This window comes from Fistularia commersonii, chromosome 8 (genome assembly GCF_037954325.1).
Source record: "Fistularia commersonii isolate RoL2024-O1a breed Wild chromosome 8, RoL_Fcom_v1.0, whole genome shotgun sequence".
NCBI classification, from domain to species: Eukaryota; Metazoa; Chordata; class Actinopteri; order Syngnathiformes; family Fistulariidae; genus Fistularia; species Fistularia commersonii.
In genome coordinates, this window is record NC_141291.1 from 7,843,371 (window position 1) to 7,863,594 (window position 20,224).

Here is a 20,224-nt window from a genome sequence, read left to right on the forward strand (position 1 = left end):
ATCAGTGAACGACTGTAAAGAACACAGAATTACATATCTGCATGCGACAAAACATTTTGAACTCTGAAAAAAAGACATTGGGGCTGAAGGTTACTTTTAAGCAAAGCTCTCAATGTCTAATTGAGTCCTTATATTTATGAAAAATACGAAACTTAAATTATTCACTGGCAGCATACCAAAAATGCCATCCTTTCTCTGTGTGCTGTCATCCTTTTACTGGCGCTTACAAAATCGCCATAATCTTCACATTTAAAATGACATTTTAAAAAATGAAGAAACTAAAAATAAAATATATTTGAATTAGATATTTGTTAATAATTTTCAAAAGCCACAGGGAGCCACATCCAACCCCTGATCTAGGGATATATAATATATACATATATAAATATATATATGTATGTATAAGAACATATATTCACTCCTTTATTTACAGATCATATAGAGACATACAACCATTCACTCCCTCATTTACATGTTTTATAGAGAAATTCAATTCACTCTCTCTTTCGTGGATCATATGGAGATATAATATATAACAATTCACTCCTTCATTCACACGTTTGATGGAAGTTTACTCAGCCAGTTGATTGTATTCACCTCTTTGAGACTCAACTAATGGGGCCGTGTTTGTCCCGACCACCTGCGGATGAATTCCCCACGCGTGTAGGACTGTGCACGTTTCTCCCGGACCACCCGGGATGCGTGTCAGCGCATATTCAGCTTTGATTAAAAAAGTAGCCCACCGCCATTTCCCGTAGTCCCGTAGACATCCAGGCGTGCCTGACCTCGATCGGCAATGAGAATTCCTGCTGATGCAACTCGCTGCAATTAACGTGTTGCACATCCGGGCTCGGTAAACACGCTGGCCCCTCACAGGTATTAGCATAGCTTCCGGAGCTTTGAGCCCAAGGCGAAAACAAAACGTCTGAGATTGGGAGTCCGAAGGATCCGAGGTCACCGAATGTGCTGAATGTTTGCGACGATCTTTTTGCTTTTTAACACCCGTGAGAGGAGCTTTTGTAAGAAGCCGAAGTTTGTACGGGCGTTTTGTGACAGCGAGTCAAGCGAAATTCATTCATTCGTCATCTTTACCTGCCGATGAGGGTTGAGCCTATCACCGCTGAGTTTGTTGACCAGTCCATCACTGGGACTCTTATTGAGGCCTCTCATTCAAACACCTAGACCAGAGGTGGGCAAACTTTTTGGCTCGGGGGCCGCATTGATTTTTAAAATTTGACAGATTGGCCGGGCCAGCACAAGATATGATACATATGAAAAAAAACACATTTGTTAACAATACGTATCAGACTCATCTAACATTTGTCTGAACATTGTCTGACGTTTGCTTGCATTTCATGCACGAACCGGTTTTTAACTTGTAGTTTCACGTTCGGTTCATTCATGTGTGTCACTCAAGTCTAAATCACAAAGCCAATCTGTGTCATTCAGCTATGGAAGATTCCCAAGTGTGCTCAAGTAGCTCTAAAAATGAAATAATCTCCTGTTTGAGCTCCCACATTCATTCATCCAATCATTCAATCATTCACATCAAGAATGAATTCTGTACCGATCTTCAGCGGGCGGATTAAAAAGACGGTCGAGCCGGATGTGGCCTGCAGGCCGTAGTTTGCCAAACCTGATCTAGACAATGTAGGATCCACAATGAACCTCCTGCATGAGGAACCAGGAGAACCTGGAGGAACCCCACGCAGACCCGGGGAAAACATGGAGACTCCACAAAGAAAGACCTCCAATCAGGGATTGTCTTGCTGTGCGGTAGAATGGCTTTCGACCGTGCCGCCTCAAGAAATAGGTTTCATTTTGTTTCTGAGGCTAAATGAATTTTTCAGTGAGGTTACATCAAGGCTTTACGGTTTGTAGAAGTGAATGTATGGAGTACTTTCAAAGGAGACACACACGCTTCCAAGTGATCCGAAGCGGCAAGAGTTGCCGTTGATTTTGAGCGACGAAGCCGTCAATCAAAATCAGCAGCCGGTGTCCTGAAGGCCTGCTACCTCAGGGTTCTCAGAAGCAATCAGGAACACTCTGCTATCGGGGGCTCAATCTGAACCGCAGCTGATTACCCGTGTTAGCCCGCACGCCTCGGCCGGGGAAGCCGTCCCGTCGCCACGGACGCTTCACTCAATCCTTATCATAACCGTGCATCATCAACAAATTGTCCCCTGACAAAGACGTCCCCATCTCCTGGCTCTCAACAAGATGGAGAACAGGCTCTCTGCAGATTGTCCACAGGAACATTGTTAATGGAGTTTGACCTCCCGGCTGCCCGTCAAGCAGGAGGTGCAACACATGTTTGGGTTTGTTTAGCAGGCATCACTTTGGCCTGTTCATAATGTACAGAACACACACACAAAAACACACACACACACACACACACAAAATGTCGTTTGTGTACGTATGTGTGTTTACATCTGAGTTGGTATGTAAATATGAGTGTGTATATATGCGTATATAAATCTGAATATATACAAACACTCATACACGCATGTCAATTTACATAAAGAAGCACACACAAACATCATTAACATAATGTGCAGAAGAGACACACACACACTCAGACACACATTTGTGTGCATGTATGTGAGTTTTTATGTCTAGGTATGTATATGTGTACACACGTGTGTGTGTGTGTGTATGCATATATACATACAACTATACAAACACAGACACACACACATGTATCTTCTACACACATACATATATGTGCACATACATACAAACACACATCACATATGTGACATATTTCTGTATATATGTCGTTATATATATACAGATTTAAATGTGTACACTTATGCAAACATACTTATATACACAAGCACACAAAAACACACTTATAGATATGTAAACATAATATGTATATCCCTATATATGGTATATAGAGTGTATATGTACCATATACATATGGATATACATAAAATATATAATGTATAATAATAGCATACATGTATATACACACACAAAATATATATGTGTATACATACTGTATATATACAGTATAGATATAAATAGATACAGTATATTTATGTATATACACGCATACATACATACATACACAGTATCTACATGCACATCTACGTACACATATGTATCTATAGACAGTATATTACAAATGACAAAAATATACAGTGAAATACAGTGAAATATACTGTGAATGGATGTGTGTAGATAGATACATATATATGTATATATACACACATAAATATATATATATATATGCATGTATATGTATATATATTTTTTATATTTTTATATATGTATGTATATTATATTTTTATATATGTGTGTATATAAACATTTATATATATGTGTGTGTGTGTGTGTATCTATATATATATACACACACACACACACACACACACACACACATATAAACAACCAAGAATTGTGCCTCTGCTCCACTGTTAGTGGACAACTCCTCTAGCGGTGCTCACAGTTTCCCTACTTGCTGCAGGGGACCCGTCAGACCCGGGGTTTATGTACTCTATAGGGCCACTCAAATTATACTGGTCCCAGAAAGAGGCAATATAAATAATTCTCTTGGGAGCTATGCTTTCTGAGTGACTGTGTGTCAGTGTGTGTGTTTAGCATTGCTGTGAGGTGCCCGTGTCTATGAGTGCCCAGCCGAGTCCTCGATCCTGAAGATTTGCGAGCTACAAGTCAAAGAGGACACAGAAGAAGAGTAAAGGTATTGTTGTTTCCAGTAACCCCCTCCTAGATAGAATAATTATATTTCAATCAATCAATCAATCAATAAATATACAACAGTCAGGAATTGATTATAGGTGATGATGGTTTGGCATTCATTATTTGTGCATTGAAGCTGTCAGCTCAGACATTCTATATTTGTGTGTGTTTCAAAAAATATATATATGCACACATTTATACATAAACATTTTTGTTTTTATACGTACATACATATGTGCATGCATAAAAAACACACACACACACACATACACACACGCACAACTAAAAGTATATATGTATCAGTATATATGTATTTGGATGTGTATATATATATGAATATGTATATATATATATATATATATATATTCATTTATATATATACACACGTACAGACTCATACACACACACACTCACACACATATGTATGTATGTATATACAAATGTATATACTTGTGTTTTTGTAAAATATATGTATATATATCCAAAAACTCAGGTTTCCTCTTTTCCCCTCACTGTCTAAAAAAAATTTTCAGGAGTATATCTATATCTATATCTATATCTATATCTATATCTATATCTATGTCTATATCCATGTCTATATCTATATCAATCTCTCTCTCTCTCTTAATATATGTAGATATGTATGTTTTTAATGTATGAATGTATATGTATATATACATATATATGTGTGTATATGTATATGTCATACATAAAAACATAGACTTAAATATACATACATATATCATATATATTTGCCATAATGAGTAGAATTATACATCTATGTAGGGTGAATGTTCAGCCCTATGATGGATCCAGACCCACCACTGCCTGATGACAGATGGGCTCGGCTGGGTCTGAGTGAAGGATGTGTTGAATGAATGAATTAATATAATTTTATGTTTGCACATTCAACGGTTTTATTTCCCTCTGTGACTAAAAGACTTTTGGAGCGATATCTAACATCGAATATTCTCGGAGGGGAGGGTCCTCCATCCCAAACAAATAACCAACCTTTTCAATGATTTGGAGATTTTTTTGAAAAATATTATTTTTTATTTCAATTTCATTAATCTGCATTTAAGCACTCGGCCAATAGTAATGCCATGTCAAAGTAAAGATGAATTAAAGCAATTAGAAAATGATGCACCGGAGCCCGCTCCAGCGATGATTGGGAAAAAAAAAAAAAGACATGGCAGGCCGGCATCAGCATTAATGAGCCATAATCGACAATGGTCTAATTAGCCGCGCTTTGTACTTTTACGCGGTTTCATCATCATTAGCCAAGCCTGGCTTGATAAAGGGTTGAATATGTGGGTGGCATAAGTGTTTGTTTATCATGTATAGACATGGAAAATAGTTACATGCTAGAACAACCACTGTGAAAGGAAGAGTTCTGTAGGCTCGCTCGTGCCGTCAGGAGGAGCTTTAGGGATAATTAGATCTCAAAAGACTCCTGGAACTCCTGAGGAAAACAGGCCTATTTTAATAATAAGCCAGAGTTACTTTTAGGTTTCAAAGAGTTTACGGCTACATTATACATTTAAATCAGAACGACAAATAAATCATCTATCAATGGGACTATTAAATCCATCAACGATAATTTAACACAAATCTATCCGGAGCCAATTAGCGGAGCGTCAAGTTTCTACGCTGCTACACTTTTTTAATTTTTTTTTTTTTATTCATTGTTATAGATTGTGTTTGACAGTGAATGTCAAGGAAAATATGAACCCGTCATGTTTGTTTTTTTTTTTTTATACAATCCACTAATTTCCATGTCTTTCAAATACAGAAAGTGATTCCTGGATTAAATATCCACCCTGTTTTTTTTTTTTTTTTTTTTCACTTTCTATTGTGGTTTCACAGCTCGAGCACGCAGGCTGTTCTTTTCCCTTTTTTTTTTTTTCTAATAAAACCGAACAGCACAATGAGAGGATGGAATTATCCCGCTTGCATTTAATTGAGTCTGACCAGGTCTCTGCTCAGTGTCGGACTAATCTCCCTGCAGCACTGTAGTCTCTCCGAGGGAGACGGGGAGGCCGATAAACTTTGAAGCCTGTGCTAAGAACCTGCTCGCTGCACCCTCTGCATTATTCATGATGCGGCGACTAGAGCATCTTCAAATGGCCTGTCATTTCCTTTTACCTTCCATCACAATAGCCATATGCCGCGCACACTGGAGACGGCGTTGGGGAAAGCAATCGGCGGCGGTGGCGGTGGCGGCGGCGGCGGCGGTGCTCAGCCAAAGACGAACACATACCAACAGTAAACCCACACAGGGGGATGTATGTATATATAGATACACCTGGGAAAGCAGAGCAATTCCGCATCAGCTGTGGCATCTCTCAGGCTAACCTCCTCCCGCCGCCACCGCCGCTACAACCGCCACGGTAAACACGCCACGGATGAAATGGTGCCTGGTGAAAAAAGGCAGAGGAGTCAACCTTTTTGAATGTTTTCCCGAGATCCGTCCGAGTTTTCGGTGACGTTTTGTTGGAAAGTTACCGGTGTAATTATCCTCACGGGAAACAAAGGAGGCCTCACAGTTTGTTTGTTTTTGTTTTTGTTTTTTGCTTTTTCCGGGGCTAAACACACTGCGGAGGCGTAATCCTTGTTCTACGAAAAAGTTACATGGTCTTCAACTCCTTCATTCTTCTCTCAGATCCCTGACAATTTGTCAGCCACCCCTGAGTCCCTTCAGCAGGCGTTTTCCGACGAATTTTGTGTTTATCGAGTTTGTTTGCGTGACAACGCCACGCGAGACTCACGCGCGCACACACCTCTCCCCTGAGGAAATTTGGATTGTCGTCACCAAGCCTCCCTAATGTCTGCCGTTCAGCATTAACATGTCATTAGCTCCTTCCGGGACCGTTCACTCAGAAAATTGGGGGTCTCCGCGGACCCCCGTCTCCATCCGGAAGGCAAAAACCCGTTTGACACCTTCCCTCCGTGGCGCTGGAGAGAGGAACCGCGCGGGGATCTGTGCAGGATCTGGATTTCAACATGTTGGTTCATGTCGGAGGCTCTGACCTGGAAGCCCGTGGATTAACATGGAACTCGTCCTCTAAACGCTCAATGACAAAGCATCTGGCCTCCCGTTCTAGTGCTTTAAACGGAACGGCCGTAGCTCTGGGTAAATACCCCGGTTTGACACGTAATGGCGACGAGTCGAGCTTGTTGTGGTTTTTTTCTCTAAATAAGGAGCTGCCGTTAAGGGAAGGTGTCTGACTGCGGGCTAATTAGGTGATAAAAGTGTGTGTCTCACTTCATATTTGAAATTTCACACCCTTCATTGGGTAATGAAGTCGAAGAAGAAGAGGCGGCGCTGTGTTAAAGTGGATGCTTCGTTTTGCACCTTCAAAACAATGTTTACAACACCGGCTTCATCAGAGCAAACACAGGTTGACATTCTTTTCAGGGCCCTTTGTGTGGAGCTCAGTGCATTTACGGGGTTTCACAGGGAAAAGTTTACCTTTGACACAAATCACTGACGGAGACGAACTGTAAAATACGTGAATGAGAGGGTGAATGATTGTACATCTCTATATGCGATTAAATAGTTGTATATCTATCTGCGTGACTGAGATGTCTCAATATGATGTGCAAATGACAGAGTGAATGCTTGGATGTCTAACACGTCAATGGTTGAATGTCTCCTTTTTTAAGTGAATTATTATATGTCTCTATATGTGATTGAATCGTATAACTATAACAAGTGAATGAAGAGTTTATGTCTCTATGATGAGTGAATGATTGTATTTTTCCATTTAACGTGTTAATGAGAGGGTGAATAGTTGTATGTCTGGATTTGGCATAAATAAGAGTGACTAGTTGGATGTCTCTATATGTGATTGAATAGTTGGATGTTGTATAACATATATGAGAGTGAGAATCTTTGTATGTCGCGATATGATGATTGAGTGAGAGGGTGAATTATTGTTTCTATTTGACCTGTGAATGAAAATGGTGAATAGTTGTTTGTTTTCATTTGACATGTGAATGAAAAAGTAAATATTTATACGTCCCTATATGACGTGTGAATAAGTGAGTGATTGGTTGTATGTCTCTATATGCGGCCCTGTGATTGGTCTGAGTGAGCCCTGCCTCTCGCCCAATCACAGTCCTCGATAGGCTTCAGCATTCCTGCAACCTTGTGTGTAGGATAAGGGTCACAGATAATGAATGAATGAATGTATGAATGTATGAATGTATGAAAGAGTAACTAAAAGGATGAATGATCATTTCAATACTTACATCAGTACCCGTTGCTTCCGTCCGAATATGAAGGCAAACAGCTTAATCAATGAGGTTTTTTTGGTCATTTGTAATTTTCTGCATTTATTTGTGTGCGTATGACACGTAATTTCTGTTTTCAGATTTTTTCACCCAATCAGACACCATCTTGGTTCTTGACCCTCCAGGTCCTGGACAATCACTGAAACCACGTCTGGTAGATCGACAAGTTCTATCAATGCAAGTTCCCAACCCGTGACACTTGTTAATAGGCAGGAATTCCAACCAACCAGACCTGGCTGACAAAGACGACAAAGGAGAGCACAGGGCCGGATTAAAGTGTCCCCCAACATCCAAAAGATTATTCTTCTTTGCTGCTGGATGCTGTGAATATGTAGGTTTTATCTATCAGACACATGAGATGTATTTTAAACTCATTTTGTTGGAATCGCTCATTGCCATTCTCATCAGCGCCGGCATCTGAGAACATCTGCCTTGCGGAGGAACACGTCTGAGGAGCCTATGGGGTCGTGTCAAACACACGGGGCGAGTGAATGGCAGTATTTTCCGCGTCTGGCCATTCGAAAGTCACTGTACACATGGGAGGACTGTCAGCTCCCCGCTGGGATGTGTTTTAAATTCAGCAGACAGAAGGAAGCCGATCGCATTCCTTGCATCCTGCAGGACACAGATCTGCATTTCCTCTGCACTTTGATGAAACAGCAACCGAGCTGTCCGCCTCCATTAACAGCCCCTCTGATTTTACACCGCACTCTGACAACTCACTGTGTGCGTCTGCTCGCGTATGTGTGTGTGTGTGTTTGTGTGCATATGATAAATATGTCGAGTGTGCACACATTCAATGTACTGCAGGTCCGCCAATGTATGTGTTTCCATTTCTTCTACTTTGGTAAAGTTCCAGGACTGGATGCTGAAAGAAAACAGACTATACATATATTATTTTTGGTATGATTACACTGCTTGTGGGTGATAGGGATTATGACTTATACAATCAATGTTTGCTGGAGGGATAATGGCATGATTAATCTTTTAAATGTCTTTCTGAACTTTTCCTTTTTTTGAGTAACAATGGAAATATGAGTGAACAAGTCTGTTAACACACTTATTATCACCATTGTAATCAATGATATTCCAAACAGTTATCATTATTATAATAAGTATAAGTATGGTAATTAATAACCAGAAAAGCAATTCTCATCATCATCATAATGCTGATGACAACATCTTAAACGAAATAATGATATTAATAATAATGATGATAATAATAATAATGATAATGAAAGATTGAAAGTTGTTAAAGTGCTTTCTTTCCACTTTTGACTGACAGTAAGAAGATCCTTGGTTGGTTTTTGACAAAATGAGTGGTACAGATGATGAATGACTAAATGGATGAATGAATGAACAACAACAACAACAATAACAACAACAACAACGGCACTACTAATAATAACAACAATAATAATTAAGAATAACAACAATAATTAAAATAATAATAAAGATTTTAATAATAATAATAATAATCATCACCATCATCATCATCATCAGTCCCTGCCATTACTAAGCAACCTACTCTGACAATACTCTGACAATAATAGACAATACATCTGTTCCACAGAGTCTTCCTGCTGCGAATGAAGGCCGCAGCTTAAATATGCGCATACGTGGAGTTAGTGTGACTGTGGTTCCATGAAAACTGCGTGACGCCTCCGTCGCGCACAGATCGCTTCAGCAACACCCGTTTCGACTGATCCTTGGTACCTTCACGGTTCACCGGCCTCCGTTCCATACCGTTGTATTTTCTGTTTTCTGCAGTAGGTCACATCACGCAGCTTAATATCATCGAGAACAACGCTGGTGGCTTGAATACTTAAACTTAAGGGTCTGCTAAATGCCACGCAGGCTTAATATAGTATTTGTGGAACAGAGACAGAGACCACCCCGAGGGGGAGGAAAAAAACGAGATATTTTGTTCTAGTTTGATAACATCTTTGTCTAACTGCAATAAATGGACCAGAATCTGGTCAATGGAGGAAACACTTCTAATGTGGCTTAAACTACATGCCCTTTTCGGAGGGGGGGGGGGGGGGGGGGGGGGGGGCATGACCGTTTCAATGTCAGCCTTCTCTCCCACATGTTGAGTGTTCAGTTTGCCATGCAATACAAGATCTCCGGGCCTGTTTAGTATTCACCCACTTGAGTTTCCTAAAGGTTACCAAACCTAATTAGACATTTATGCAGGATCTTCAAAGGTCCCTTCGTTATTAATGATGTGCTACTTCTGAGGACTGCATCGATGGCTTCTTTCTGACTCCGGGAGCACGAGCCTCACAATATGTGCATGCACAATGGAGGCGGCCAGACGCTCCAAATGCATGAGGTCGGTGGCTGGAAACGAAGGGGGGCTGCTGAAGTTGTGCGTGAACTAATGTGCATCGCACACTCACACACACACAAACACACACACACACACACACACACACACACACACACGCTCACCCATTGACACAATGCAGATATTCTTTCCAGGTGTGTGAGGCTCGGACGCAGGCACAAACGTTTTCGGTTTGAGCTCCATGTAGGAAAGGAAAAATGCCCATTGGATATGTTTATCATTGAAGTTATTTATGTGTGTGTGTGCACAGGCATGTGTGGATAGATAGATAGATAGATAGATAGATAGATAGATAGATAGATAGATAGATAGATAGATAGATAGATAGATAGATAGATAGATAGATAGATAGATAGATAGATAGATAGATAGGTCAATGAATAAATAAAATTGATACATTAAAATACTGAAAAATTAATATCAATTATTTATGAATAACATATTGATTAAATACATTATTTGAACAACTACGTAAATTAATTACTCATCGCATAAAAAATAGATCATGAAATGACTCCTTATCTGTGAATTAAATCAATTAATTCATTTTGTTGTGTGTTTATGCCTATTTGAAAAGATTAAAGGGTCATGTAAATATGTGTGTATATGTATGCGTATATATGTATGCATATATAGCATACATGTATAATATAACATAATACCATAACACAATATAATATATGTATGCAGAGAGAAACAACAAAACGACCAACGTCGACTTCTTTCTGCATATTAAAATTGTAGATATTCAAATATTCAAATGAGAATAAAAGCCAGCCCGCCGCCCCCCCACCCCCCTTTGCCCTTTCACACCACCAACAAAATCACATCAACCAATTATGGTGCAATTACGCCGCCGTGTTTACATCCAGCCTCAGCGCTTCCCAAGGTAAACGCGGCTGATGGGATATCCCGAATAAAATTCAATTTACATTTATTATTTACATTCAGACTTTAATCAATAATGAATGACAACTAATTAGTGCGGTACGGGGCGGCCATCACTCCCCGCCGTGTCAAAGTCTACTAAACCCTCGGTATGTCAGCGCACCAGGTTGACGCCCAGAATTAAATAAATTAATACAAACTCTCAACATATTAAAGATCCGGGCGTCTGTTGGGCGAGCACATCATTTATTATGTGTGTGTGTGTGTGTGTGTTTGATAATAATAAGTGAGTGGAAATGAAGAGCAGCTAAACTGTGTAAGTCATTTCTCATTTTCTCGCCTCAGCGCCGTCAGAGGGAGTCAGCGGCGGCGACGTCCTGAGCGATGGATCAGACAACGGGGAGTGATCAACTGAACACTCAGGTTGAAGGGGGAGGCAACTCGAAAAGGACAAACGGACTCAAAGGACAGATAGACAGACAGGAAGTACAGACAGAGCAAAATTAAACACATTGTCATTAAGATGTATCGTACGAACAGAAGAGCATATTTCTTATATAGACGGACGGATGGATAGATAGACAGACGCATGGATGGATAGATGGGTGGAAGGATGGATGGATGGTTAGTTGGATAGATTTTCTTTTGCATTCAGATTTTCCCTTAAGGGGTCGCCATGGTGACCACCTCCTGTTCTCTGCATCCTCTTCTCTCACACCAACTACCTTCATGTCCTCTTTCACCACGTCCATAAATCTTCTCTTTGGTCGCCCTCTAGACCTCCTGCCTGGCAGCTCCAACCCCATCATCCTTCTACCGACACATTAAATAGATAAAATAACAAATAAATCATCTGTTCATATGTTATTTATGATCTTTCGCAAGCACCCTCTCCTTCACACATGGACAATGTAGGGTCTCCATTGAAGCTCCTGCATGTGTTTGGACCGCGGGAGGAAACTGGAGAACCCTGAGGAACCCTGAGGAACCCTACACAGACACGGGGAGAACGTGGAGACTCCTCCATCTTTCAGGCGTCTGTGGATCCCGGACGAGTTCTAGTGCTGAAAGAGGGAGAGGTTTCCCCGCGGAAACCGAAAACAAACGTCGGACGGACGTCCCGTCACTGTAAGCTCTCCTCCATCCCTCAGAAGGACCTTTGAAGGGGCTGATCTAATGTGAACGCATCAATCCTTGAGCAGCGCTGGGCCTTGACAGCCAGCCAAAGTAATCTCTTCTTTATTAATGGGACTTTTCACTCCGGACCCGAGGCTTCTGGCATCCCATAATAGTATAGTCACACTACAGACTTAAGGAAAGGACAATATGAAATTAGATCCAGCGGATATGTTGAGGAAGATAAGCAAAGGGTATTTATTTTAGATTTCAGCCGTGTCCTTCAGGAGGAAGAAAGAAAACAGATATCACTTTAAACTCCGAGGGATGTGACCTGATTCAGAAAGGATTCTTCAGCTTTGCAGAGGTGCTTCGTTCATCCATTCACCCGCTCACACATGAACACATGCGCCCGTCAATACATGTATCCACTCATATATTCACCTATTCCCCCATGTGTCAATTCATCCATTGTTTGTTTTGTTTATTTGATTGGATGAGTGCACATTAGTGAACATCCATTCAGACGCATCTATTAGACGTAAATATGCCGGATTATTGCAAAAATGCTAATTTACATTTGCAGTCCCTTGGCAGAAAGACACAACAAGACATAAGAAAGAGCAAAAGGTTACAATAACAGCACAGTACAGTACATTACTAAGAAGTTAAGAGTTAATGGTTCCAGGACTGATTTACTTTCAACCACTGCTTGCGGTGAGTTTTAAAGGTTTGTAATGTGGGACACTTCCTAATGGCAAGTGGGAGGCTGTTCCAGATCTTACTTGCTTTTACAGAAAGAGCATTTTGTCCAAAGGCTGTTCCTGAGTGGGACCTCACAGTCCCCTCCGGAGGAGGCCCTGGTCCTGACCCTTTTTTGAGAAAGTCCAACATGGGAGGTGGGGGCAAGTCCATCTAATACCTTGCACATTAGACAAGCCATTTTAAAACTTTTAAAACTCTCAAGGCTCAATAAATTGTACTTTTTAAAAATGTTACAAACATGGAATGACATTGGTTTTCTATCAAAGACCTTGAAGGTTTTTTTATGCAGTGATCCACCCATGGACCTGTTCATCCACTCACACAATCACCTGTTCACCCATCGACCGACTACCCCTTCACCTGTTCATCTATTCATTCACTTACCCGTTCTCCTGGTCACCCATCCACACATTAGCCCATCCATGCATTCACCCATTCACCTGTTCATACATTCACCCATTCAGCCATTCACATATCAGCCATTTACCGATTCAAACATTCACCTATTCACACATTCTCCATTTCATCTAGTCATCCACTTTCCCATTCATCCATTCACCCATTTACCTGTTCATTCACACAGTCACCCATTAAACCACCCATACATTCACCAAATCATCCATTTACCTGTTCACCCATTCATCTCTTCCGTTACTCACTCACGCATCCACCCATTTACCCATTCACAGAATTCACCAATTCATTCAGTCATCCACTTAACCATTCACTTATCCAATCTTTCACCTCTTCACCCATTCATCCATGGATCTAGTCATCTGTTCATCCATTCACACCAGAGCACAACCTGAGGTTGGAACCCACCAGGCCTTGGTGCCGTGGTCAACTTCTGATGGAGAACATCTCACAGCTGCGGTTGTAATCCAGTAGGTGATTAAAGAACCGGTTTGTCAGTATTCGTATTTCTGAATGTGTTTGTAATTCTCATGTTTTTAACTAAAGTCAGCGTCCAAAGCATTTACATTTCATTTTCCTCCGTTTGACATCAAACCATCGATCAACTTCTTTCCACTGCATTGGGAAACCATTTAAACCACAACAGTATATCTGTAGATTAGGGCCGTCAACCGATAAACAGTTCTAATCAGATTAATCTCAATAGATTATTCTTGATTATTCATGACTAATACCCATTTAGAATTTATTGTATTAGATATGGTGTTGGTGAGAATAAATATATATACTATGGCCTTCCTAAATTAAGTCATTTTTTCCATTTTTTTCAAAATACTCAGACTTGAGGAAATCAGAGATGATGAATACAGACTTGATTTATGTCGATATTGATTAATATAGGCAATTATTTTAAGAAGGTGACTATATACATACACACACATATATGTATATATATATATATATATATATGTATATATATTAATCACTTTAGTCATGTCAATTAATGAATCTAGATGAATGCTTTACTTTTGACAGCCTTACTGAATTGTTTGAACGTGTCGATTGTTTTAAAATTATTTATTTATTTATGGCAGCTAAAAGATTTAAACATTTGGAAATTAAACAAGTTAAAGACCGACCAGGAGTAGAGGTGTCCTCCGAACATTGCAGGATGAGAACCTCGGTCAGATTTTCAGCTCAGCATCCTTGTTCCTTTCCTCCGTGGTGTTAATAAGTCCTGACAAACGAGGTTTCGTAAAAATCTTCCCTGGTACCTCCTGTCAGATAAATCTTGCAAGACTTCACCTGTCGAAAAGTCTGTGAGGCCCCAAACTTCTCGATCCTTCATAAAGTCAAATAACACTTGAAGTCGCGACGTGTTGGGAGGTTTCGGAACCCCCAACATTTTGACACCTGAGAAGAGATGGGCATGTGAACACTTGGACTTGTCAGACTGTCTCGAACATCTCAATCGTGCAGCGCAAAAACGGGGAAAGAGTCGCTTAACTCTTTTTCTGTTTCTGTTTTAAAGATGACACATTGAAAGTGTATGAGTAAATATAAAATTCAATTTTTTTTTTCTGAAGAACAGGCTTCAGACTAAACAGGACCAACGGGAGATTGTCATCGGTCTCAGGCTGGAGAACTTGGGGATTGTGGTGGAAGGGAAGGCACTGAGGAAAGTGTCATCCATCAAGGACAACCAGGACCACCCCCTCCATCTCACGCTGGACAGACAGCAGAGCAGCTTCTCCGGCAGAGTGTTACAGCTCTGCTGTCAAACGGACGGATACAGGAAGTCTCTCCTGCCACAAGCCATAACACTGTACAATAAATCACTCACATGGCTGGCTGTACATTGGCATGATCACCACTTTCCACATTGATTTTATTTCCTTCTGTAAATGTGGTAAGTATGCATAAGATAAGATAAGATAAGATAAGATAAGATAAGATAAGATAAGATAAGATAAGACAAGATAAGATAAGATAAGATAAGATAAGATAAGATGAGTTATAATATCAAAAAATAAAAAAAGTAAAATAAATATGAATATGAATAGATAGACGGACGACAGACAATTGCAAGCAATTCCCAAATAAATAGACAACAACAACAACATCAGGGATAAGAGTGGACAACATAAAAGAACAGTAAGGGTGAAAAATACACAACCAGAACTAAAAGACAATATAAATATAACTTGGCCATACTTAAGATTATACTTTCTTTTAATTGAAATTACTTAACGTATTTCAATTTATTTATTTATTTATTTATTTATTATTATTATTATTATTATTATTATTATTATTATTATTATTATTATTATTATTATCTTATTTTGTTTAATTTCTATTTTAGCTTGTCACTTTCTGTTCTTTGTATGTTATTCTGCTGATGTCCAAAAACTTGGCATCAGCAGCAAAACAGACAATTGGGGCCATTAAAATAAAATTGAACTCAACTTTTATGGATCGCTGTATGTCATCCTTACAGTTTAATGTCAAATAGAAAATACCACATCCACACTAGTTTAGGAGAACAAATCTCACATAAAAAAGGAAGGTGTCTTGTGCATGAAACACCCCAAAGTGAGCTCAGACTAATTGCAAAACACAGAAAAACAATCATAAAATGAATGAATGTTTCTTCGTTGTTCATCGGGGGAAAGCGGGAGCTCTAAAACCCCTTAACGTAAAAGTGAAATTAAGAATTGTTGATGTACATGTGGGTTTCTCACCACCAAGCTTGAACTGCATTCACTTCAGATGCTGCACTTCATATTCGAGCGGATGAGATTCTACATCTAGCTTTCTTCAATTAAAAAAAAGCACCTGCGGCATCTTCAAACGTGTCTGGAATGTGAAGAATTTCCAGAGCTCAATTAAGTTAAGGTCAGTTCAGGTAACGGGAAGTGTTGTACATTTGTGTAATTTCGCCGCCTCTTCTTCATCATTCTGTGTTCGCAGCCTCCTCCTCACAATCAAGCAAATGAGCAAATACACGATTGAAAAACAAAGGTTGGTTTGATTTGACAAAAGTCTGCAGAAAAAGAGCAAAGTTTCCCAAAGAAATTTGGGAAACAGTAAAGAGCGTGATCGTCCGGAGTAAATTGTGGTTTTGGTGGAACTTGAAACCGACAAATGAGGGTTTTCAGCGCTCACGACGGCAGCCTTTTTCCTCCGGTGTTGTTTGGCTTGTAAGCTTTAATGAGCCGTGATGAACCCAAGTCTGATTTGTCAAGGAGAAATGGCGTGCCGCAATTTGATTTTGCCATCCAAATGATGATTGTGCTGTTGAGAGTGTCTCACAGCAGCCCACCTCCAGAAACACGTTCCACTTTTTGGAGATTTCATGACAGGCTTGGTAATAAGCCTGGTGTTTGCATAATTGCTGTCTCACGCTTTGTATTGCAACTGGATTCCTTAATAGTGACAAAAATTAAATACTTTAGCATACTGCGAAAAATTAATTAAATGAAAATTAAAAATTAAAAGATAAACATCTACATGTGCTGTCATATACTGGCATTTTTAATCAGATTAATCCCATGGTAACAGTAGATTATATGTGAATAATCACAAACAATGCCCATTGAACATACGTGTGTGTGTGTGTGTGTGTGTGTGTGTGTGTGTGAGGGATGAGACCAGCGATGCTGTATGGCCTAGAAACAGTTACAATAACGAAAGATGAAGATGCTATGGTTCTCGTTGGGAGTGACCAGGATGGATAGGATCAGGATCAGGAATGAGTCCATCAGAGGAACAGCATGTTAGATGTTTTGAAGAGAAGGTCGGAGAAGCCAGACGGAAACAGTCGGGTCATGCACAGAGGAGGGATAGAGAATATATTGGTAGACGGATGCCGGAATTGGAGCTGCCAGGCAGGAGGTTTAGAGGAAGACCAAAGAGAAGATTTATGGACGTAGTGAGGGATGATATGAAGGTAGTTGGTGTGAGAGAGGAGGAAACAGAGAATAGGGTTAGATGGAGAAGGTTGATGCGCTGTGGCGACCCTTGAAGGGAAAAGCCGAAAGAAGAAAGTATATATATGTGTGTGTGTATAACGGAACGAAAACAATGATTCCATTATATCGTAATTAAATTTTTATCTGCATAGCTAATACATCTGTAATGTGAGGAGATTATATTCAGTGATGTGATTGGTGTTACTTTCATGTCGTATCTGTTTGCTTGAAGAGGAAAAACTAACCAATCCTTCTAGACAGAGGGTTAGAGGCAGTGGGCCACCCATATTGAGCTGAGATCTTTCCAAGGCTTTTATTGTCTCCTGGCCAACAAGTGGTTTCTGAAGAATGTTGGATGGAGAACATCGGAAAGAGTATGGTCCAGACCTGCTGGACGTTGAAAAAGTGTAATTATTTGATGCAATGTAGATAAAATTTGACCTGACCAATGCTCGTAGGACCAACCAACACCTTCACAAGGTCTTCCCTGTCTCGACCAAGGAAGTTGGGAAGCTAACATCATCGAGTAGTCGACAACTACATAAAGAAGACCTTCCTCTTCCTCAATGCGCACCGTTCTTCAACCACCCACCAGCTCCACGGGCATTTTCCCTCACAACATGGAGGCCTGACCTCCACCGCAAAGACAACTGCAAAGAAGCATCTGAAACCACGGATGCTCGATGGGTAAAAGGCACAGTGCAGATGCAGGGTGCTCTCTTCTACTGCAGTATATATATATATATCTATATATATATATATATATATATGGACTTACTAATACCTTGAATTTACTTGCAAAATACTGCATACTGCAGGAATATTCCATTTAGGGGGCTATCATCACGAGTTGTTAAATAATACATATCATCCACATCCGACCGCGATGCTCAGATCTCCGTCCTCGGAGTCCCTCATCGCCATCATCATCTTCTCTTTTCAACAGAAACGAATGGACGTCTGTGCCACCGAGCAGTAATGATCCTCTCAGCTACCGGTTTCAGTCGGCATACCTCCTGCCAAAGAGGACCACCCTCCTCATGGACCCCTCCGGTGTACGATTACAGGGGGATTTGTGGGTATTTTGGCGGCCGAAAGAGGAAGACAACCCTTGGTGGAGACGAGAGGACAGAACACGTGACGCAGTGAAACCCCCATCACTGTAATGGGTGTAATTACACAAAGAAAAGGGCTGTTAGGTTAAATTGCCCATGATATTTTCACGAGTCATGACAGAAACCCAGAAGGTTAAATGACATGAGGAAATTTGGAGGTCACGGCGCGATTGAGAAGGTATTAGAAAAGGACCTGCCCCGAGTTCCAACGGCGAGGCATTACAAGGACCTTCTTTTTCGAGCGTCCGAAAAACTTTCGACAAATGATTTTTTTCCCAAAAACGGAAGCCATTTGAGGCTCGCTTTGAATTTGAGAAACGTCCCGCTGAGCCGCGTCTTCACTCCCATCCGGCAAAACTTAAGACACTGACGGAACAATAAGAAAAAAAAGGCAAATTATTTTGTTTCCGCTCGCATTTGAACAGCGGTAGCTTCTGCCTGGTCCGAAATAAGCCCATGTATAAATTCCTCATATTTCTTCAGTGAGAAGTATATACCGTCTGGTCAACGCGCTGACCTTCCCAGATAGCACGTAGCCTAATTAGCGGATGAGAGGGTTAAAGGGGACTCAATCTCCTTTTTCTTTTTTTTTTTTTTTTTCCCTTGCAATTACCTCAAGTCACCCCGCCAGCGAACACCCACTCCACCCACAGCCACGGCATAATACTTGTCAATAACAATGTAAAGCGGCGGCGATGCGGGGTACATTACGCGTTTCTTCCGCGTTGTTCATTTTTCCCTGTGGCGCTCAAAGCTGTTTTGTCCTCAGGAGTTTCATTTCCTTTAAACATTTTACAAATCAAGCTCTAACTTTTTCTACTTCTGATATTACCATCTCGGAAATTAGAATGCCGGTCACTCCGCCTCCGGACGTCGTCTCCCTGCAGCTGATTGGCCACGCGGCCTCTCTGGTGGCTCAACAGAAAGTAGAGACCGAATCCAACAGCATAATGCATGGTAAAGGCAAAAAGATCTATTGGATAATCTTCTGTACGTGGAGTCGGGGAATTTCTGAGAATACATCAGATCAAATCCCCTGCCAAGAAATGTTCTGGGATACATCTCTAGGAGGACCGTGCACCGCTGGAATCAATACAGTGGAATTTGAATACACAGCTCGGGTGATGTTTACAATGCGGCGCTTGCACCTCTAACACACACTCTTTGGCGAACTTATTTAGGAATACTTGTATTATTGTCGCAGCGCCGGCTATGACACCTATCCCATCTTCTTTCGGGGCGACGCTCTGATCCCTCACTGTCTGAGTCACACGCTACCTCCGCAGCCAGTTTGGTGCCAAGCAACCATTTTAGCCAATAATTTCATTTTCATTCATTCATGTCATTCATTCATTGCTGCTAAGAAAGCAAAGTATTGGGTACAAAAAACAAAACAAAAAAAAAAAACAGGCTAAAATAGCGATGAGTCACAAAAAAATACAATTTATATAATACAGTATAAAATATATTAATGGCATAGAATCTATTTTATTGGTTTACTTATGATGGTTTACTGCTAATACAAATAATAATAATAATAATAATATAATGTTATTATTATTATCAGTATTATTATTATTATTATTATTATTATTGTTGTT